The following is a 24,375-nucleotide window of genomic DNA, read 5'->3' as shown; positions in this document are numbered from 1 at the left end:
ATTTCATAAAGTTTTCTTTTCCTGGTTTCTTTCTGATTGATTCAATTTGTAAGAGTTAGATTGCATTGGAATAGCTAATGTTGTTGCATCTTTCCATAATTAATTGTTAAAATAATTTGGATTAAATCTTATTTGTGAGCAGTTTGCTGAAGTTTGACTAAAATGCTCATTCTTGATCTTGACTAAAACTAGGATAAAATGTCAAGTGTTTCGTCGACTAAAAACTGAGTAACTTAATACGACTAAAACTAACATGGGCTTTGTTTAATCTGAGGACTAAGACGAAGACTAAATCTAAAAATAGCTGACAAAATTAACACCAGTGCAGCCAAGTATTGAACTGGAGCCAGGAGGTGATTAGCCTTGCTTAGTTTAGCATTAAGGTTGAAAGCAGGGGAAGCTAGCGTGGCTCTGTCCCAAGTTCAGAAATGCTTCTACCAGCCCATCTAACTCTCACCAGTCAACATGTTATACCTTGTTTGCTGTATCTGAACACAAAAAGAAATAATGTTTTGTTTTGCAGGGAGTCATGTCCTGGACAAAATTGGTGAACTGCACTCAGGTGCAGTGCATCTTCCATGCTTGAGACATTTCTACTCATTTTTCTGTCACTATCAATGTGGGCTGATTAAGTCTGCACTATATCCGAAATCACTCCCTATTTAATATATAGGGCAATACCTTTACTGTCTGCCATTTTATTTGAGTGCCCAAATTCTGAATGAGTAAGTCTATCTAATATGCAGTTCTCTAAAAATTCCTCGGTAGAACACAGTACTGCCCCTGGCATATACACTATTTATTGCTAACAGTTCCATAAGTCATAACGCAATGCTTCACATTTCAGGGATAAGAGAATCATCCATGTTTGACTGTACACCTGATCAATGATGAGGCAAAATGATAATCACTAGTAAGTGTTCAAAATTTCAATTAAGTATTTATTATATTCGGTGGAGTGAATGAGCCACTGACCCACAATACAATTGTAAGGCAGCACATGATACTGGCGTCTCACTGACAACAGACCTGCCTGGATTTGAGTCGAGAACAAAGTACTCAAACACAGTAATTATCTAACTGTAACAATAAATAAAGTCTGACAAACATTTGACACGTCATCGTAGTGGATGCACAAGAGTAGCTGAACATAATCTTACAAACGGCTGCATTCCATTCAGTTCCAGGGCCCTGGTATTGTGCATCCTGATGGCTGTCTCGGCCTGCTGGGACACTTGAATGGATGGCACTATTATTAATGTAATTAATAACACCTGTTCTTTCCTGCTATGACAGGCCAAAACGTCTTCTGTGAAAAAGGTTTATTGAAGCAGTATAGACCAACCTGTATTTGACATGAATTAGCCGCAGCTCTGTTTCCCTGTTTTGACATGATAAGGGTCTGTTGGAAGTACACTGAAGAGGAACTGTAGTGACACCATTTGTCAGTCAGTAAGCAGAGTTAGCATAGGTAATCAGGGTTCAGACAGACCAACAAGGTGAAACCATCAGGTGCCATCGACCACACTCAGCTACTTGTGATCTGTCATCTAGTGTAAATGCAGTTTGCTGTGTCCATGATTAAATTCAGTTTTATTTCAACAGTCAAATCATGGCCTGCGATTAATACAGAATATTGATTCCACCTCTCCCAAGCCAGTGGTGGAATCTGTAGGTCCATCATTTTGGTTTCGAAGTATCTCTATTTCTGGATGAATTTCCATGAAATTTGGTATAGACATACATGGTTACCAGATGATAAATCCTAATGATTTGATGCTCTCCTGCCACCTCACCACCATTTTTGGTTCAGATTGAAATGTCTCCACAGCTACTGGGTATATTACCATGAAATTTGTTCAGACATGCCCCCCTCCAGATCAATTGTAATAACTTTGGTTTGAATTTAATTTATTATCAATGAATCAATAATCAGCAAATGTTAGCATGCTAACACACTAAATTAAAGTGGTATTTGTGGTTATCTGCAAAACATCGGCATGTTACCGTTTTCATTTAGCGCATTGAAATACACGCGTGAGAGAGGACATAATGACATGACTTAACTAAGTTTCAGTAAAACCTCAACTATGGAAAACCATGAAAAAAACATGAAATAATTATAGCATCTACTGTATCTTTGTTTTATTTTACAGATGGTTTCAGTCTCCTTATCACTCCGTACAGATGTGATGTTTTCATCTTTTCAGTGAAACTTACGTGGACATTTAAGTCACATGCTTCATATACATGGTGATTTACTTGCTAAGTCTGATGCTCTTAGTCATATTTAGTTTTTATCGATACATTAAATCTTCCACCATTCCAATGTTTCCACTCAGGCTGATGGAAACACACTTATTGGGAGGATGTAGGCATAGTGACATCAACATTTAGCCCAAGGACAGCCAACAGAGGTGCTAGCATGGCTGTAGACTCTCAGAATTGGTAAACAACTAAACCTAACTCTGAAACTTAAACTTTCTTTGAGTTAGGGAAAGATATCTCTCATGTTAAATATTTTTGAAAAAAGCGCACCATTAATTATCCATCTGAGACATGACACGGAAACCAGTTTACACACTCTAGCAACCTCTCCACCTTTATTTTTTACATTCCATAAATGCAATCTCTTGCAGTGGAACTGAATGTTGGCAACTGAACATAAATTGTGTCCTGCAGGATCATCAGATTAACATATTCCTCAGGGAGACTGGGCTAGTAATTTCCAATTTTCCTAAATAAGGCTAACAACACAAAAAAAACTAGAAGGAAGAACATTAGATGACATTAATTAAAGAATTTCGACAACAGTGACATGGTGATTTACCTGAATGTACAGTTTAAGGGTTCCCTTGTGTATATGTTTGTGTGTGAAATAACCAACACTTAGGAGTCTGGCCATCCTGTTGAGATAGTTTGGAGCAGACAGAGCCAGGATAACAGTATTACTAGATAGGATTCTGTTCCTATAGGTGTCTGACAATAGATGAGGTCCAAGGAAAGGAGAAGATGGAATATCCTGCTAGAACACAGGGTTTCATGGGAAAACAAACAAATGAAACAAACAAACAAACAAACAAAACAACAAAAAAGTGTGTGTGTTCATGTATGTCTGTGTGTCATAGGCTACTTTTGGGGACAAATTTCAGACTAAAGATCAGTAAATTGGGGACAGCTTGGGGACAAAAGCCATGTCCCCAATTGGGAAAAAGCTGATTTTTGGGTCAGTGGTTATGGTTAGGGTCAGTCTCCAGGAAATGAATGCAAGTCTATGTCATTTCCCCAAAAGTGACCAAGGTCAACATGTGTGTTTGTGTGTTTGTGTGTGTGCACGTGTGTTGGGTGGGTAAAATATGCTTGTGGGAGATGTGTACATGCATGTGTGTATAACTGCATTTGTCCCTGTGTTTTACTTTGGAGTTGTGGTGCTTTGAATTGTTTTAAATAGGAAACTCTGCCTTAATTAATATTTAACAAGTTCCTTCTTTTCCAACTTTTGTTAAATGTACAAAAATAAAAACTTTATGAGCGTTTCACGCATGAAAGGTTGCTAATAATGAATAAGTTAAATGTGAACGTCATGTTGCCTGCTGTTTTACTGCTGTCTAACAGAAGAAACTTCGGAGTCAAACATTAAGATTCAAACATTAAGAGGATGAAGTAAGGCGGACTCTTGTCATTCTTTACCTCTTTTCTCTTTTAATGTGTTCCACAGTAATGACTCTGGGATTTTTTAAATGGTGTGGGCAAGGGGTGGTTTTAGGGGGGGAATGCATGAGGATGGAAACCATGGTTGGTTTACACATTGTTTTCAAATCTAAATTTAGTTTGTTTATTTATTGTTTCATTGTATGTGTTTGCTCCAGTCTTACTGTTCTCATCAAACTTTTTTTCAAACTTTATAAACCCACTGTCCACTACCTGCCCAGCACCAGAGAGCAAACAGACAAAGTTAGCGACTAACTGGTGAACACAGTGGAGCATTTAGCAGCTAAGGAGTCAGATATTTTTTCCTCAGGAGTTGGTAGAGACTGAAACAGAGCTGAAAGAGAATGAATATCAGACTTACATTCATCAGGTGGACACAAACATGCTCCAAAATGCTACTGTTGCGCTGTGGCTGTTGGATGTGTCCAAAGACAGCTGTTTGCAAAAACTTTATAAGATGATACCCTGTTAATGATACTGTTTACAGCTTGTTTTGCTGCCTCAAGTGGCCAAAAACACATCAATTAATAAGCTTTAAGGCTCTTTTCAATCTGAGCGGAGCAACTTTTAAAGCATTTTTTCAAATGCAGGGCAATACATGTTTTTTAAAACAAGACATTACCTACAATGCACTGGCATGTGTATGTTTGAAATTGTTTTTATTCATTTGAATCCATATGAATCCCAGTCCATTGTATTTACAGGGCTTGTATCACAGAAATAAAACTAGCCATTACTATTTCCTTGTGAAATTAATAGAGGCCAATATTTAACATAATGCTGTGTTGCTTAGATCAAATTTTTTACTTATGTGCACTACTCAATTCTCTGAAAAGAGATGTTGCTGTAGAAATATTTTAAATGTGATTTTGTAGTGCTGTGAGCACCAAAAACTGAATTCCATCCACCTTTATTGAACATATTTGATTACAGACATACACACTAACAAACACCCAAACCCACACACACACACACACATACACATTCACGATGGAGCCCATAATTAGGAAAGTGGAGCCAGCTTTGAGCAAAAATTTCTAATATGGCAGCATGAGCCCAGTATAATTCAAACAGCTGTATTTGACATGGTTTTTCACACAGATGATCTGCATGGCTCAGTTTAGTCCCTCAGCCTCACCATAACTCCAGAACCGCATGTAGGTCAAAGATGAAAACAAAGTGTAAGGCTTTCTTTTACAGAGCCCACTTTATCAATTTCAAGGAGACCACTGGAGGCTGTCCTATCAAGCAATCAACAGCTGTTTCAACAAACAGCCAAAACTGACTTGTGTTTACATTGCAGTCATGGATGTATTAAGAAGTGGATACTGCATGCAAAGATGGCACACATGTCAAAAAAGCCTCCGTGGGCTTCATCATGTTTCTACTTTTTATGCTGGTAGAACACATTTACTAGAGTCCTGCATGTGTGGCCAAGACTTCCACTGGATGAACTGCAGTCTGCAGTGGAGGTTGGGGTGGATGGATGGGTCTCTCTCACTCTCTCTCTCTCTCTGTTTCTATATATATATATATATATAGAATAATAAAAGCTAATAAACACAGAAGGTCAACATGGATTCTAGTGATTTTGAAATGGAATTTAAAATGTGTACTAATAGTGGTATTTCATTTTAAGTTGGATGTACAGAAACAATCTGTACATGGAAACTACCTGTTAAGCCTTTAAAGAAGTCTGCATTGTGCCAAATTTTAATTTATCCCTTTGCATTAACGGAAAAGGAATCTTCTACAAATGGCTGTTTTAACAAAGATGAAAAGAGTAGAATGTTTTCTGAATCTTTTCTACCTCTAATGAGTTCCATGGTGTTTTGCTCTTTGCTAATGGATTTCCTCCCACACTCCTATAGTACTTAACATTCCTTGTGGCTGTAATACAATTAGGAAACCTTTGAGATCAGTCTGTTGACAAGATTTTGAAAACAGAGGTAAGTGAAAAATGCTAGTACAAATATCAATATTTACTCAATTAATTACTGCTGTAGACCAGAATGTCTCCCATCAGATGGAGACACCTGGTGGGTTATCTTCAAGACAGAAATTTTGGCACATTCCAAACCCATCTAAAAAATGTATGCCGTTTTCTTAATATTTCCTTGTTTAGTTCAAAGTTTAGTTCAAAGCTGTCATTGCGTTGTAATAGTCATCCAGCAGAGACCGAGCACCTTCTCTCCTTCTCTGTTCTCCTGTTTAAATGCCACTTGCACATGCTTTGCAGGGTGACTTAAAATCCATTCCCCACTTCACGTCCTTGTTCGCAGTTCATTCGTCTTGCCAGGATTCCAGTGTTTTGTGTATCGATTTGCTACTGCCTGCTGTCATGCACCAGACCAGAAAAGACTGCGAGAGGAGGGGAGGCCAGTAATGGAGTGGTCTCCCTCTCGTTATCCCTGGTGTTGAAGCAGCCACAAATCTGACCAGAGGGAGCCACAAATCTGACCTTACCCTCCATCCCCAAAACAAGAGATGACAGGCCATGCGGTTGGCCCAGTGTATGGCAGGCATTTCAAAAAGTGGACATGTACCTTGCTCTCCGTGCATCTCTACCTGTCATTCTCTACTGACAACTGTGATAAAAGAAAATGTCATGAGAATAAAACGAAATGACCAAAATAATTCATTTTTCACGGCAGAATCATATTTTCATTTGATAATTCAGTCATGATATGAATATATGGAAGGATGGCAAAAGATAACAATGCATAGTCACCCAGACCTGATCTAAAGTAATTTAAGTGAGAAGTAACTGTGTCCTAAGAAGACTAGTTGATCCCTCCCTACCCGGGTAGAGAGCGTCTCTGCTATCTCGCAAAGAAATGGAATTTGTGTTACAAGACTCATAGACTCAAGTCTGACTCAAGTAATGAGTCTGATGACTATGGACATGACAACTTAAATTTTACTATACTTGGACTTGTGGCTTTTATCCTTCAAAAGAGAACTCAACTGATTTGGGACTGAACTCCTATAACACTGTCAACCTCATGATGGACTGTGTAAAAAATAATCAAAATTGAAGCAGAAGAAAGAAAGACACTATCTATTTTTATTCTTCTCATTCTTCTTCCTTGTCAAAACCTGGTGCCTACATTACTCACAATACAACTCAACCATCAAAACTCTGGTCAGAGATTTGGGCGTGTTATGTTTGTAGTGGCTAATGTAGCCTCAGGTCACTAGCCTCAATCAGAGAAGAGAAGCGAGCCACAGTCTGGTAAGCTCACTTCTTTTTATCTCAACAACCCCAGATTTTTTTTTAATTTTTAAACTTGCTGTTTTCTGCCCCAACAGACACTGACTCAAGTGACATCACTTGAGGACATTTATCAGACTTCACACAGCTCCCTCTGGAGACACAAAAGGTTTTATATAATTCTATCTACATACAGTTTTCAGTAGAAGCCCTACAATCTCTCATCTGGTTTATTTACTGAGAAAAGTTCAGTTTGACGACAATATTAAGTCAAGCTGTCACTTTTTCCGATAAGGTTTTAGAAACAAATTTTTAGTTTGGAAACAATGGAAACTGGGAGAAAAAGAAAGTAAACATTGGTTTTATTTTAATCATATTCAGAGAACAAGCAAAAATAGAGAGTGAGTGAAAATGGAGGAAGGAACTCCAGACTCTTTGCAAGTATTTTTATTTGTTTGCAGACCTTGAAACACACTTTGATGTACAAAATCAGTGGAGTTCCACTTGTATGATTTAATAGCCTTCCCAAGACCAGAGTTGAGAATGTTATGTTATAAAAATGTATGTAGCAAGTAAACTTTTAATTTTACATGTAATATATGTACTTTGATTTAATGATTCAATAAAATTTATAAATGGCGTTATATTTCTACAAGAGCACATAATGATTTATGATTCAAAATGAAAGGCATTGTCTTTGAACTTGACATGGGATTTCATAACTAAGACTTTGGGACTTACTGTACATATGACTTGCTAAACAACAACTGTGTCCCAGCCTGGCTATTGAGTTGCATTATGGGAGGAAGACTGTTTTTGGAGCTTTTCACATACCAGAGACTACAAATCTGTATCTTGGCCATTGCTATTTGGCTGTGATGCTTCATTGTTGACCATTTTCAATATCTGTGTGTTGTGAGTCCCCCAGCTTTAAGGAAGTGCAATACTAAATTGCTGGATTAACTGTCCTGTCTAAGAGGATAGATGTATTCTGTTAAGAGTCAATACAGATCGATTGACCACTTGCAAATGCAACTTTGCAAATGTTCCACAAAATATAAAGAATTAATTGTAGGGAAGACTAGCAATTCGTTCCATAGCTGTTGACATTACCGAACGTTTAGGAAATGTATTCAGTCTCTTTGCTCATTCATTCTTCATTCATTCAATATTTCCCATCCATTCAACCTATCCTGTTCCAATGTAATCCTCAGAGTTATCAATAATTTTGAGCTAAATGAGTGTTTGGTAGTCACCACTATGAAAGATTTTGTCACAGCAGAAAGGCCTCACACACCTCGCTGAACGAACAAGTTTCCAAGTGAACGTAGAAGTCATTGATGGGGCATGCATCAGCAGAGCAGGAGAACTCAGGCAGACAGCCTGGACAAACTGGCAGGTCCATTTGGGAGGAGGGCCTGAAGGCCGGGCAGACTGGTGGAGTCACTAGGGAAAATAGCCTGGAGGCCAGACAGACTAGCGGAACAGTTTGGTAGGCGCTTGCGAAGACTAGACCGCTCTGGTAGATGGTGGCAAATGCAATACTACTCTTGCAGGCAGAGGTGAAGGCAGGATCCCTCTTGAGGTCAAGTAGAAGGCCGACGGCAAAGATGGGATCCCTCTGAAGGCAGACCAGGAGGCAGCAGTGAAGGTAGGACCTCTCTGGAGGAAGAACAGGAGGTCGCTGGTGAGCAGAGCAGAAGGAGCAACTGGAGGTCTGTCTGTGTGTCAGCGGAGACTACCAACTGGAGTTATGGCTGTGGGTCAGCAGGGGCTCTTGCTGGAGATCAGGAGCAGGTGATAACTGGAGATCAGGAGCAGGTGTTGGCTGGGCTACTGACTGGGAACCTTGAGCAGATTGATATCGGCCAACTCAGGAACAGGGTTAACATTGGTCGACTTAGGCATAGCCTGGGGAACAGGCGGGACGTTGGCCAGGAGGGCCAACTCAGGAACAGCCTTGGGAACTGACGAGGTGTCGGCCAGGAAGGCAGACTCAGAAACGGGCTCAGGAACTGATGAGGCATTCGTCGGGACAGCCGACTCAGCAAAAAGACTCAGGAGCAAGCGACACATCGGCAGGGACAGCCAACTCAGGAACAGACAGGACGTTGGCCGAGACCCCTTACGCAGGGTCAGAATTAGGAACAGGGAGGATGTCGGCAGGTAAGCAGGCAGGCAGGCTGGCAGGCACACAGGCAAGTAATGATCTTGGAGCACGGGAAAGAGAGACAGCAATTAACTTGGTGCACAACACGAGGAAACAATTCATTAAAAAACTCCAGAACTCCTAGAGAGGCCTGAAGCGTTAACTACCACGGTAGCTGAAACAACAATCTGGTGAAGAATGGTTGGAGAGCTTGGGTAGATATACTGCGGGTTATGAACTGATGGAGGACAGGTGTGCGGGTGCTCAGGAGAGGGGAGCCATGGCCTAGCCAGCATACAGATACAGGGAGACAAACAGAGGTACACTGAAACACGGGGAAGTACTAAATGCTAGAAACACAGGGAAAGAGAAAAAACACAAGGATAAACAAAGAAACAACTGGAGGTATGGCCACAGCCTAACAGCCAGAGCCAGTGGTTTTTCAAGTGACACGTTATATAGTCTGTTCACTGTCGCACGGAGCAAGTTAGGACATCTTCATTGGGAAACACTGAAATAATCTGATGATCGCTTGCTCACTTGTCTGTATTGCGTCCAGTTAGGAATCACTCTGGAGCTTATACAGTTCAGTGATTTATTAACTGAAAGAGAGACAAAGGCTTACGGGATGGTGAGGCAGGCAAAGGGCAAAACCAGACTGTGTAATTTCAAAATATAACAGGAAGTACTATGCGGAATCCAAATTTTCTATAAAGCCTCCCTAAGTATGCCAGTTTGGTCAAATGATTCTCTACTTTACTTGAGGACAAAAAATGTTACATAATTGAGCAAGTAATAATGAAGTTATTATGTATTTATAGTAACTATTCAGTATAATGCACCCCTCTATTTTACACAGAAACACAAATGAGTAACTTATGATTTGTTATTTATTTTGTGCCATTTAGCAGCTGATCAAGAGTTAATCAGGAAGAGTTTACTCAGTAAGCACTCAGTATCCAAATTTACAGATATGTGAATCTATGTACTAGCTGTTCATTAATTAGCAGTTAGTTCTTGACAACCCACTGATCTGCCATGACTCCCAAAAAGTCAGCCTCCCCTGGCAAAAAAACAATCTGAGTGAAAAGTGAAGACCTAAGATGTTTAGACACTGCAGAAAGGCTATGACAGCATAGACAGAGGTGTTATCAAATAATAGATGGACAGACGGCTGCAGTGAGGAACTAACAAGGCTCTACACACAGTTTAGAGCCCAGGAGGCCCCTGAGACACATCTGAATTCCATCCACCTGCAGGGAGAAAGCGTCTACTTCCATTTATACACATTTTGTACAGTGAGACGAGTTACCTTTCAACTTGCCGTACGTATGCTGCACATTGGCAAGTTAGAGAGTGTCACCATAAGATGAAACATTGCATGTTGTCTGGCCTATCTCAGTGTGGAAGGATGTTGCCTGACAGCCAGAAAACTCAACATCTGTTACTCTTTTTTTTGTGTAAATTCCTGAATATACTGTATTTATACTAGCATTTTATATTCATAGTACTTATTGTAGTACTATTGGACAACCAAGGACAAATCATGTTAAAAAATATGTAATTGAATTTTCAACCAGTCCATTCTTGATTTTTGCCAATCTATGCAATACCAATCTTATTCTTCTAATGTTTGTAATAAAAATCTTAGGCATATGAGAGAAAACATGAAATGCTCTTGAAAACTGCTAAAAAGCTAGTAAGCGGACTTTGAGTTTCATCACACATCACACTTCCATGTTCAAATTTATTTATTTTTCTGGTTGTCTGTCCCTGAATGCCTGCTTTAATTTTGCTACAAATAAAAAGATTTGTCAAGATGTCAAGGTGTAGAACCCGGGTTACGTTCTATATGTAACAGATAATACTCGACAAGTTGTACATTCGATGACAGTAATGGATGACGTGGGGGATAAGAACCATCTGCAAAATAAATTACAATCCCGGAATATACAACCATAACCAGTTGCCAACAAAATGCCATATATTATATAATATTGTGTATATTAATATATATATATATATATATAGATAGATAGATAGAAAGATAGATAGATACATAGATAAACAGTCAATGGAATATTTTTGGTAAACCCTTTGAATTAAAGCTGTAAGTCTAAACTTCAATCACATCTGTATGGCTTACTTATAATTAATTGTATGTATATGTATATATATTACTAAAAATATCTCTTGCTGATTTACATAGACATGGAATTTTGATCTAGTTTTCCTATTAAAACATTAAATATAGTTCTGAGTCTCAAAATTTCTGTTGTTTGTGTTGCTATGCAACAGCCTGTTAAACAGGAAGGGGTCTGCAAAACTCAGCCAGGAGTTTTATAACGTTAATCTTAAATTTTAAAACCAGGAAAGAGTAATTTAATTGATGTATGTCAATCGCAAGAACATGGAATAGTGATGCATTCTGATACACAATATTATCTCATATCATGTTACACAGGCTGCCTATCGTTCCCCCTTATGTCACAGACACATTGCTCCCTTGCTGTCTCTCCCTCACCCCCCCACTCTTACCTATAACTTCACATCTCATCTCTATTTTCTGTGTAGTTTTGGTCATATATCCTCTCTGGTCTTCTCTGCTTTCCCCCTGCAGATGCCCCTCACAATCAAGCTACCAACTTCACCGTGACGAACGTTATTTAGCTCCTCTATTAAGTCCAATTTCCTCTCCCTAGCTTTAGCAGATTTGGACTTCTAGATTCATGCAAAGATGATGCACATTTAAAGTTAACTGTGTGGTTCTCACTGAGAAGCTGTTTATCCTTTCTTCCATTGTTGTTGTTGGTTACACAAATAACTCTAGCTCCAAGCTCTTTAGCTGAGGTTCAGTTGTTGCTATCTTTACCTACAGGTTAATACTGTTGCATTTATTTAAAACTGCACACAGGCACTTACAAGTTAAATTGTCCGATTCAGTTAATACACAAATTACAATCATCTTGGTATCTTGGTACTCATTTTCCCTGGAAAATTGACAGCATGGATACTACATACAGTCGACTTTTGAGTGACGAGCTGTTGATGTATACTACTTTCTCACAATGAAATGGAGGAGCTGCTCACAGCTAAAAAAAACAAAATAATAACCTGCCGATGTTGGCAAAACATCTCTAGGGAGATCTTGGGAAAAAAAAAAATTAAATCTTGAGGAAGATACTTTGCTTTCTGTTCTGAAGTTTTACTGGCAGCTACATTCCAAAGATTCGGTTTGATGGACGTCTGATGTTACACATGCTGCATAAGGTCCTGTTGGTATAAAGCTTAATACTTAAAGGTCAAGTTGTTTATGTTGATTCCTTGTATACTAACTGCTTAAACAGTATATGATGATTAGATGATTAGTATCTACAATAGTGTATACTGTATAGAATTATTATGTATTTTGCATTTTTCAAGTAGGTAGCAAATGTCTCATGGACTGCATAATCTATATGTCAACCCACAACAAATGTCTACATAGGACTAAAATGTAGTTATTATAAGATCTGTGACTCAACTGGAAAGCCTCTACCTGTTTCATTTAGCTGGAGACCTTCTGGGGTCTGTGGTCGTGCCTTGGGACACATGTTCACAGTGTAATCAGGGCACAGTTTATATTCCACTGTGTTAGGTCATACAGTCACACGTGTGGTGTTAAGTTGGGACTTCAGGTAGTTCCTCCGTACCAAGTTACTGGCAGAGAGCTACTCGCAGAAACACTGGGAGACAACCATATCGAGAAATGTTTCTTTTTTGAGGAGATACATTTTAGCTGAATTAAATATGAACCATACATGTGCTCACATAAGGAGACAGTCATTTTAATGATGGATACAGATTGACTGTGTCTGTATTCATATCAATTTTTTGTGCAGCACTGTATTGACAGCTATCATTAAATAGAGTAGAAAATGTGTTAGGTCCATCAAATAACATTTCTGTGGTTTGATGCAGTTCCATAACCAAAACTGGAACCTTTTTTATGTTATAGCCTCCCCTCTGTAGAGGGGGAGGGACGAGTGCACCCTTCATTCACAAGCTAATTTGGGTCTTTATTAGGCTGATTGAGTGGTTCACTTAGCACTTGGTTTACATTTCCCATCTTCGCTCTTGCTCTGGTTCTCCAGGTGTCTCCAGGATGATTACCGTGTGAGTGATTTCTCCACTTGCTACCATCTGGGTGGGAGGACCGGAGCACACAGCCATCTCACTGCCAGGCCGTCTGCAGCGTGCAGAATCATACAGCAAGCCATGCGTGAGCTGCTATAACACAGACATAAAAAACAGCTAAGAGCCACACACTCTAAATAACAAGGAGCATGTTAAATACAGAGGGTTGGCATGCTATCAGCCTTTACAAGACACAATCGTGGGTATTTATTCGGTTTTTCTGCTTTTTTCTTCAAAGCATGTCTACATTTTAGGACAGTCTGCAGGATGCATGTTACCTTAAATTCCCTTTTTTATTTCATATTGCATAACATTTAATTTTCAAATGGGGGAGAACAGGTTTAGTTGTAACATCTCAATTTGCTCTTCTTTTCTTAATTTTAAAGACCAAAGAGTGTGTTTTTGTGAATAGCTTTCTGTCTTTATCTGGCATTATGAAAATGATTTTTATTATGGCTGACACTGTGGAATCAATGTATGTTACCAACAACAGAAAAAGAAAAGAAAAGAAAAAAGGAAAAAAAGTTCAGTTCATTATCAGTTGTGTCCACCTAATAGAAGCCCTACGGGTTGGACCTGGGTCCTTTTACAGTCAGTCAGTGAAATTGTTGAATCATTAACCAGATTATGGGTTAGCTGTTTCTGTAATTTACCCTCATTGATATCAGTGGGGTCGGAGCCGAAGTGTTACCACAAGGTTTTAAGAGTCAGGGAATTTATCAAGATCTGGAATGGTTATTCCAAATGACAATTCTAGACCTGCCTTACAAGTCCTAATGAGTCTATTAAAGCCTAATGAGTTAATGAAGTTTTGATTCTGAGACTCTACGAGTAGATGGGCGTCCAAACTTTTGTACATTTTGTGTACATACAAGTTCATCAGGAAAAACAACAGTGCATTAATATTTGAAGAAAGGATTTTTTAATGTGTGTTTGCAGCAGGGGTTGTACTTACGTCCATTCACCTACAAAAAAACAAAAAAATATGTATTTACCCAGGGGTGCCCAAACTTTTGCAAAACAACTGTAGAATTGTTGGTTGTACCAGGTTGTACACACCAATTAGCCACAACATAAAAAACGAGTTACCAGTTTTAATATTGGGGCTTAGCGCTGTATATGTATAGATAACATTATCTACTACCCTTCTCGTGTGTATTCTGCTGTTGTTTTTATTCATTTCTTTTCTTTTGCATAGCCAACATTATACATTCATATAGGGATAGATTCATTCAATCAGCCCAGGAGATGAACCAGCAACCTTCAAGTGACAAAACTATCTCTCTTTCACTGGTAAAACAAAAAAAAGAATGCATGCAATATCGGCAAATGGCAGCTTTAAAATATCTGATTGGTAGCACAGAGCCATAGAAGTACAATCTACTGTATGTGCTTATTGAGGAATAACAGTCCTGCTGGGAATATAGATGCATGCTTTATGTTTGCTCTTAAGTCAGTGAAGCAGAGTGAAGTGAATGGCACAGCTAACCTGAGGGACTGTGGTCGTTATAGACTCATAGGGCTGATGAACTATGGATCTGCGTGGGTAAAGTGAGCTGTGTATGTATCTGTGTGTGTGTGTGTGTGTGTGTGTGTGGTGACACTGAGGAGGCCTGACAGACTTGTCGTCTGTCAGCAGATGGAGGCATGCATAATTCAATCTGGAGGCAGTTTCATGCTGTTTCTCTTCCTGTCTCATCCCTGTTCCCAAAGACAGACAAAGCAGGATTTGGCTACAGAGGATAAGCGAGGGCTACAAGTCGTACTCTTTCACTGGCCCAGCAGTTGTCTGGTACCCCAACCACCACCACCCCAAACCCCCCATCCCCCACACAAATGACACACACAGACACACACAGGAACACACACATAAAGAAAGGTCAAATTGATTGAGGTGTATGAGGTAGATACAATATTTTCACAGGCGTTACTATTTGTAATATCACATATTACAGTATTGAAATATGACAAACATATAACAACTACTGGCTGCTGAGCAGTTGTTGCAGGCAGCTGTCAAAGTCACCTTCTGCTTTTCATCACATTAATTTTGGCATATTGTTTGTCTTCGGGATTTTATTTGCTCAAGTACATTTTTTTTGCAATAAATGCACCGCTGTTCACCTGCCATCTTTCATATCTCATATTTCCGACCCCCACACCAGCACATGAATACATCATTAAATGGCCCTGTAGACTTTTCAGTGTAGTTTGCACTTTCAACAGCATTACAATTGAACTATGAGGGAAAAAAATCAAGATATTTTCACTGATGGTTTACCTAGTTTGTGTTTTCACACACATAATGAGAAATTGAAATTGAGACAAAAACTAAAACTTTCTTGTGCATGTGCAGCATCTCCCCTCCGCGACCCACGAACAATTTCAGACAAAATAAACATCTCTTGAAAGCACTGTTTACTAATGGGGAGTGCAATCAGCGGCTATAAAGGTGCTGCAGATGAGAGTATTCACAGTTCTTCCTTTGCTGAAACCATGGGTGCGGGTTGCAGTGCCCAAGCGGTGGTACATTTTTTCAGATGATCAGGAGGAACAAGAGAACAAGGATTTAGAGGAGGAGGAGGTATTTGAAGAAGAAAATGGGGAAGAATACAACTCAGAGCATGATGCATCATCTCCAGATGAAGAAGAAATCCCCCAAGCTGAAAGAAAGATGTTTTTGTCAAAGAGGAAATAACATGGTCTTTGTCATCATATGAGAATCAGGGCAGTATGGCAACACAAAATGTCATAAGGATGACCCCAGGGGCCACAAGACATGCAGTTGCCCATGCCCAGGACATCGGCTAAGCATTGCACATGTTCATCACAGCAATCATCGAGGAAATCATCCTGGAGATGACAAATTTGTAGGGTTTCCATAAATATGGAAACAACTAGAAAAGGAAGGATGAGGTTGACCTGTGTGCCTACATAGGGTGTCCGGGATGCAGAGAGTGGAAGGGCAATGTTTTGGTGCCACGATGCCACTGAGAGTCTTTCACATTTTCTCAAGAATGCTACAATTTGATAGCTGTGAGTCAGGTCCTGCAAGAGACAAACTGGTTGCCATAAGAGAGGTCTGGAAGAAGTGGGTGGAGTGTCTACCATACCTCTGCAACCCTGGGGCTGAAATGAATGAGCAAGTGTTTCCATTCAGAGGTACATTTTTATATTCTGTGATGTCGGTGATTTTCACTTTTAATTTTTGTTTTGTATATTGTGTAAGAGATTGTCTTCTGTGGCACTGATACTAATTACTGATAGTAATCTCTTTTGTCAAAAGGTTGCTGTCCTCTCTGGAAGCATATGCCCAGCAAGCCAGCAAAGTATGGCCTTAAGATATGGATGGCCTGTGACGCACAATCCAGCTATGCTTGCAAGCCGAGCAGTGGGGGACCTGGAGAAGAACCAGAGATGCGGGTTTTGCTTGATTTGACAGATGGACCGAGGGGGCACAATGACACATGTGACAATTTCTTCACCTCTTATGAACTCAGCCAGCAGCTCCTTATTGGTCCTGGTTGGCACAGTTAGAAACAACAAGCCTGAGCTCCCCACTGCACTACTCGCAACAAGGGGGAAAAAGGCCTTCTCATGCCTTCTCCCCCACCACCACTCTAGTTTCTTACCTCCTAAAGAGGAACAAAAATGTGGTCCTCATGAGCGCACAACACAAAACGACAGAGATCAAGTGGTCGTTTGGACAGGAAGCCAGACATCATCCTGGTCTTCAACCACAACAAAGGAGGCGTCGACAACCTGGACAAGGTGACTGGAGATCGCAGCTGCGGCAGGAAGACTGCCTACTTGTCCTTAACGTCATAACTTCCATAACATCATTGATGTGTTCTCATACAATGCCTTCATTATATGGAAGATATCAACCCTACCTGGATGCCCGATAAGCGGAACGAGAGGAAGGTGTTCCTGGAGCAACTGGGAGAGGTAATTGTAACCCCACACATTCAAAGAAGGAAGTGTCTCCCCTGCAAAGCAGCCTCTGCAGCGCTTGTAAAAGCTGTTCAGGGGGCTGGATCTCATCCTGATCCACCTGGGGCAGGCACAAGGAGGAAATGCCAATTCTGCCCCCCAAAGCAGGACTGAAAAAAAAAGTGTTTTGTGCTGCAAATGTGACAAATACATGATTGATTTTGTTTCATATCTATTATCTTATTTTATTCTTATTTACATATTTATTGTTTTATTTTATTTTATTCTTTATTGTCTACACCTTGTAGGTATATAAGAATATATTAATATGATTCCAAAAAAGTTAAAGAGTGTTGTTGTTTCCCTCCAAAAGTGCTTTCTAAACTGATTTTTTGCACATTTCTGCTTTAGGCTACTTTAGCAAAGAAAACAGTTATGAAAGGTGCATTGTAACAAAAAAAAAATGTTAAGGGTTTAGTGAAGGAGGGTAATTTTTAACACTTATGACAAGGGGAGTATACAGGTGTTAAGACTACACAAGGGTTGTGAGGATATAACTGGAAAACATGTTGGTCCAAAATATGCAAAACACTGGTTTAGTCTTTTCAGTAACAGGTTTGGATTTTTGGCCAGCAGCAGCAGCGAGGCTCGTGGGAAGTCTGTTGGTTGGTCTGTCAACAGATGTGGCCCATACTGAATTATTTCAATATATAATAAATGGGTCACGATGAAGTTTGTACAGACATTATGGTCCCAAGAGGATGAATCCTAATAACTTTAGCGATCCCCTGATTTTCTTGTAGCGCCACCATTTTTCTTTTTGGATTAACAGATATGAAATTTGGTACACACATTCATATTCCACATAGCATGAATTGCAATAATTGATATCGAGTACTACTATCAGGTAAACATTTCAAATTTTCAGTATATTTTTTATGACCAACTAACTGCAAAACTAATGACATTCCTCTCAGCATCAGCCAATACTTTGTGTTCAGTGGTAGGTAACAAATGTGAGCATATTAACAAGCTAAACTAAGATTCACCATCTTTGTTTAGAGGTTAGTTGTTGTGGAATGCTCCCAATAGCAGCACAAGTATTCTTGTTTCAAATCAATCATAAAAAAATATGCAGGTTTGAAGAGCTACTGTTTGCTATAATGAGGCAGTGGTTGTAAAAAACAGGCTAGTGACTGAAAGGTTGCCAGTTTGGTCGCCTCGAAGGCTGGATAAAACTGAGAAAGGAAAGTGAAATAGCAGCCTTTGCCCCTCCCTCATTCACCACTACTGAGGTGCCCTTGAGCAAGGCCCTTAACTCCAAATGCTTCAGTAGCAGTGCGTAGTGGTTGTACTGCGGTTGTACTGGGCAGCTTCTGGGTGTGAGTGTGAGTGTGGTCAGGGCATTCCAGCAAAAGAGAGCTGCACTCTCAGCGTAACTTCCCTGCATAAATAAAAGTTAGAAAAATAATAGAAAGTAATCAATGCCCCTGTCCATCCATGTCCCGATGAGTGTCTTCCAAAATTTACAGTCATTTTATTGCGAAGTTTTCTTTGTGTCTCCACAAACAGGCTCTACCAGAACATCCCTTTGCCACAAACAGTGTTTCCTTGTTCAGTTGTGGTAAAGGGATGTTCTGGTAGACCCATTGGGGTTTGTTGCTAGAACACAACATGAGCAGTCACCTACACACCACTACCAGGATGGAAATACACCCCTGATTTGACCAGTTCAGCCTGCTGAAGGCTCAGCTGAACTTTAAAATATATTTATGCAGCTAACATGGACTCTGGAAACTGATTTCTGTCTCCTACATTGTGGAAAGGGATCACTTCACAGCTAGTATGGAGAGAAAGAATTATTACTTTTGTTCTTTCAATCAACCCTGTCTCCGAAAAATGATGTTTATGAAAACCTAATTTGCAACAGCAAATATGTTTTGAAGGAAATGTAATGCTGACCAGATTTCTTTTTCTGTTAACATAGTGAGGAAATGTAAATTCATTTATTTGGCAAGTTCCAAAAACATCAGTAAATGTTAACTGACCATGTATTTTGTTTATTTTCTTCCAAAATATTGGATCTTTTAATACAATATCAATTTGTAGTGTCTACATTATTATTGGTGGCATTAACTGTTTGTGGTTCTGTTTAGACTCTCACAGCTCTTGGTTAAGGTTCAGCAAAGATCCTGCTCTGGTTTGACACAGAAAATGTTCACAGTGACTTCAGACACAACCTCACAACCTGTTTATTTACATTTAAGTGCTTTTGGTGACACAACCTAACCACCGATCGAACTTAGGATGCAAACCAGGATCTCTGGTGTCCCAGTCCTGAGTTTTGTACACCCACTATCCACCCCAGCCACCTATCAGCACCTTCAGTCATAAAAAAAAAGAAAAGGAAAAATAATGTTGCTATTAACATAAACAAGGAAGCCGTTACATTTGTATCCACAACGTAATTGGGAAAACAATTTAGTAATATATAAATGTAATTTCTAGGAGACAGGGTTCATTTCAATGTACATATCATATGGTATGTGAGTGTTGCATTAAGTCAGACTTGAAAAAAATCAAAACCTGTCCTTTGAAAACAAACAAAAAAGCAAGACAAAGATAATTTCCATTAGACTAAGTATTTTTCAAAGGTTTCCCAGTAGAAATATATTCAGAAAGGGAAATTACTTAAATAAAATACATTATTTGTGCTGTGCTGAATTTGTTTTTTAACTTGAGAACAGATTCAGTCCTCCTTGGAGCTCCTCAGGCGTCCTGTGCAGTGTTGAACTTAGGTAATGTCTGGAGCATCTGTCCTGTTAAATGTCCGTCTGTTCCTGTCTGTACTGCCACTCCCCAGCGCTGCTCCTCTCTGCTCATGCAATTTGCGTTTGGCATATGCTCCCATGATTCTCCACACTCTTTCCCTAGCCATGTTAAGTAACTGTGCAGTGTTTGTGAGTGATGCACCAGTTCTGTCATCTCTTTAGAATGACCTCACGCTGATCTCAATGTCAAATATAACATTTTGTCTGTCAGAGACTCTTTTCAGGCTGATTGAACTGTGTAAATGTCTTGTTTGTGATGTTGTTAGTTTAAGGTAAAAACATTTCCCATGGGAAATGCAACTACTTTGTTTAGATCCTGTAGAAACACACACATTTTATCTACAGTGGCATGAAAAGTTGATTTCCAAAAGGCATGAAGTTGCAGATGAAACATTTCTTTAACATTATAATCTAGATTACTTTTTTATTTCCATCTCTTACACTTTCGAAATAACAAAAAAGTAAAATGGCCCCAAACAAAAGTTTCAACACCATGCATGGTCAGTACCACCATGGGCAGTAACACCCCCTTTGGCAAGTATCACAGCTTGTAAATGCTTTTTCTAGCAGCTAAGAGTCTTTCAGTTCTTGTTTGAGGTATTTTTGCCCATTCTTCCTACAAAAGGCTTCTAGTTCTGTGAAATTCTTGGGCCGTCCTACATGCACTGCTGTTTTGAGGTCTATCCACAGATTTACAATGATGTTTAGGTCGGGGGACTGTGAGGGCCATGGCAAAGCCTTCAGCTTGCTCCTTTTGAGGTAGTCCACTGTGGATTTCGAGGTTTGTTTAGGATCATTATCCTGAACCATCCTCTTTTCATCTTCAGCTTTTTTACAGATGGTGTGATGCTCCCAGCTGGTCTTTAATTTAATCCATTCTTTCCTCATTCAGTGAAATGTTCCATGTGCCATTGGCTGCAACACAAGGCCAAAGCATTATTGATCCACCCCCGTGCTTAACAGTTGGAGAGGTGTTCTTTTGATGAAATTCTGCAGCCTTTTTAATCCAAACATACTTTTGCTCATTGTGGCCAAAAAGTTCTATTTTAACTTCATGTGCCCACAGGACTTTTTTCCGAAATGCAACAGGCTTGTTTAGATGTTCCTTTGCAAACTTCTGACACTGATGATAGTGAACAAGCCACAGCCCTAACGAGCTAATTAATGTCTGTGACCTTGGTAAAAGTTATGAGAGCTCAAATCTCTTAAGGTGCCCAAACAATTGTATGCTGCTCCTTTCCTTTTTCTGCTCTAACATTGTACCAAACAGAAATAATACACTAATCTTTCTTAAAATGTTGAAAAGTAGAAATATTTCATCTTTAACTTTCTGCCTTTTGAAGATCAGTTCATCTTCAATTCATTTAACTATTCACAGTAACAAAAATTTTGACCAGGGTGCCCAAACTTTTTCATGGCACTGTACTCCCCCCCTTTTTTTCTGTATTAGAGATGGGTATCAACCATTTTCATATGAAATATTTCTTCAGTAGAAAGAAGTTCCAGTGCAAAATGTTCACAATGTGTTCAGTGGATTATCTAGAGTAACACAGATATACTGTTGGCTTCGCACACTAGACATAACTAATACAACTACAGCCAGAATGACATTTTATTTGCTGAGCACATACATGCACTCATAGGTATAAATGTTGTTGACTTTAATGCCCTAAATAACTGAAAAAATCTCTACACACCTGAAGGTTGGACAGATACATTAGAGGACAACGCTTCAATAAAACTGAGCAACTGAAAGTGGAGAAAGAGGGGAAAAGATAAAAACGCAATGATGGCAGCATACAACAAACATCTTAGCTAGATATAGTATAAAGCTATAATGGTGCTTTTATATGGGAAGCATTGAAGCCAAATGAAGATTTAATGTATTGTGCCTATTTTGTATATCCAGTTTGACAAATTCCAGCTCACAAATGAAATACTATTTATCTCCAGGGAACATGAAAAATTCCTGCTGCTCTCTGTAGGCATCCAGCTGTGGAAAAGGGGTAAAGGACCCTAGACAAAAAAAGTTGGAAATCAAAAAGAAAAAGCCTCTGTCACTATGATTGAGTAAGGACAAGAGGATCCTCCATCATCACAGACATGGACAGCACTGACTGGCTGAGATCCAGAGATTTCATTAACAGCTTGATAATCAGAGATCAGTCCCACTGAGGACAGGACAGCTGGCCACAGTCTCTGTAGTTTTTCTCGCTATAAGCACCATAATGATCAGACAGTGGGAGGGTGTGAAGGTCACTTTGGTGTCAGTGAGGCAGATGTCTCTGTGGACATGATGCCCCTGGAGAGATCCCGGTTTGTGGTTAAAAGATGTGCAGCAGTCAGAGTAGAGCAGGGTTCAACTTCACAACCTGGTGCAGCGCAGAGTTGAGGGGAATTTCAATACCAGTTTTAAACCAGACAAAATCAAACATGAGGCTTCCGCTTCAACCTTTCCAAACAAAACGGACACGGGTTTGAGGAAACAAATGTAAGAGGAAATCTTTCATACTTAGAAAAAAATGTATTTTTTCTTTCTAAAATATCTACTACATTTACAGCCAAGCAGGCTTAAAAATAAGTTCAACATGCGTCCAAAGTCAAAAATTCTGATTTACTCTGAGTGTTGATGAAGTTATTCAGTTCTATATGGTTGTGCTCTGGATACGCCTCATTTTCAACTCTCATTTACAATCAGATCTGGAGTTTTTAAAGTTGAAGGGAATTATGTTGCTAATGAAAAATTTTACAGTCAGACTTCGGTCCACACCGCACTGAGTGGAAATATCTACATAAACAGAGCCAAAAGAGCTTAACTGACTTGCCCGTTTGTCTGTTTAAAAAGCTTTTCTCTGAAAAGTGTTTTGGCATGAATTAAACTTTCCTGAAGGAGTCTTGCTTTATTGGTTGTAATTATTTAAAAGCATGATCAGAGGTAATAGCTGTTGTATGTATGTTGAACAATGGCTTGTTGGCCATACTTCTCATGGTGCTTTCAGCTGCTGCCATCTACTATCCACAAAGTATAATTTATTCATGTAACTAAACAGGTTGAACGCTAGTTTCAAATGTGGGAAATTGCTGGAAGTATGACACATTAATACAGCAGTTTAGTCTATGGTATAGATTTCGTTATTATGACTGTAACAGAAACCATTTCAGAATCTGCCCATCTCGGCTGTCAAACAGGCATGGCTCCACAATGAAGATCCCCAGGAAGCAGAGAGGGAGTGGCTCAGATTTGGTGTGAGAATGGTCAGATTTGGCTCAGACCTGCTGTCCAACTGGGTCTGCTGTCAGTCTCAAGTTCCAGCATGAGTCTGTGCCCAGTGGTGAGACCTTAAGCCAAATTGGCCTGAGTGTCTTCTTTTCTGGGTTTACACCCAACATTTCTGTTACCTGCAATATGTGTTTAGGAAAAACACTGACACTCCACATTCCTAATGGCAGGCCTCTCCCACGGCCTAGTGCTTAAGTATTAAGTATAAAAGATCATAGTCATATTGTTATTATGTTAATGCTCTGCATGCAATTTTTTAAAAATATCTTAAAAATTTGACCATAGATCATATTAAACATGAATCCGTAGCTAGTGCTTAGAGTTAAGTGAATGCACACCTCTTACTTATTTCTCACTGATACTTTTTAACCAACACAAAGGATCTCTTCTGGAATGAAATTACAGCTCGGCAATCCCCTCAACTACAAATCCCAGAAATCCTTGCCAGGGCCTAATCTGGTCATATGACCAGGCAGCAGGAGCAGGTGGTTTGTGGTCATATGATGTTATTAGCCGAAGCTGAGGAGCAGCATCATCTGAGCTGAATCACAGCCCACATTTCTCCCTACGTTTAAAGGTAAAGCTCGGGGAACCCCTCTTTTTCACCCTTTGTTTTTCTGCCTTAGTGACAGATGTTGTAGTCTCACATTGAGACAGAGGGAGAGGAGGAGAGGGGAGGAGATGGGAGGCAGGGATGAGGGGGATGGGAGGCCATTAGGGATGCCTCTGCGTTGCTTTCTGTAGACAACAAGGAACCACAGATGTTTGCACTGTGTAAATCTATCTGCTGTAAACATATTAAGCCTGAGGTTGTGCATGAGGATTGTGTGTCTTTGGATGGATGCAATATTGTTGGAGATATGCAGAGACTTGATAGAGAGGAGGGGTGGATATATGAGTGTGTTACAAGTAGTTTCCCTCTTGTAATAGAAGAGCTATTGTGTTGTTCTTCTGGCAGGAGGCCAAACATGGATGGATGGATGATTCCTGTTTTCTATTTTCCTCCTATTATCCTTCTGTCCCACTCAAGACGTCGGAAATTAGGTTCATGTTTATGTATTTCTCGTGAAATTTAGCATCT

The 24,375-nt window shown here is 39.6% G+C and overlaps 1 protein-coding gene across 2 annotated transcripts in view; it reads left to right on the top strand.

Moving 5' to 3' along the window:
• The first annotated feature begins 23,772 nt into the window (after nucleotides 1-23,772).
• Nucleotides 23,773-24,375, top strand: part of tsnare1 (T-SNARE Domain Containing 1) — a 178,246-nt gene continuing 177,643 nt past the window's right edge. The window contains exon 1 of one of the 2 annotated variants that reach the window (XM_040118152.1): nucleotides 23,773-23,871. The gene's annotated coding sequence lies outside the window, so the exon portion shown is untranslated. The remainder of the gene's footprint in view (nucleotides 23,872-24,375) is intronic. The other variant, XM_040118151.1, reaches the window with a different exon arrangement.

This window comes from Xiphias gladius, chromosome 22, assembly GCF_016859285.1.
Source record: "Xiphias gladius isolate SHS-SW01 ecotype Sanya breed wild chromosome 22, ASM1685928v1, whole genome shotgun sequence".
NCBI classification, from domain to species: Eukaryota; Metazoa; Chordata; class Actinopteri; order Istiophoriformes; family Xiphiidae; genus Xiphias; species Xiphias gladius.
Note: the sequence above shows the minus strand (reverse complement) of the source record. Positions and strands in the feature narration are given on the sequence as shown.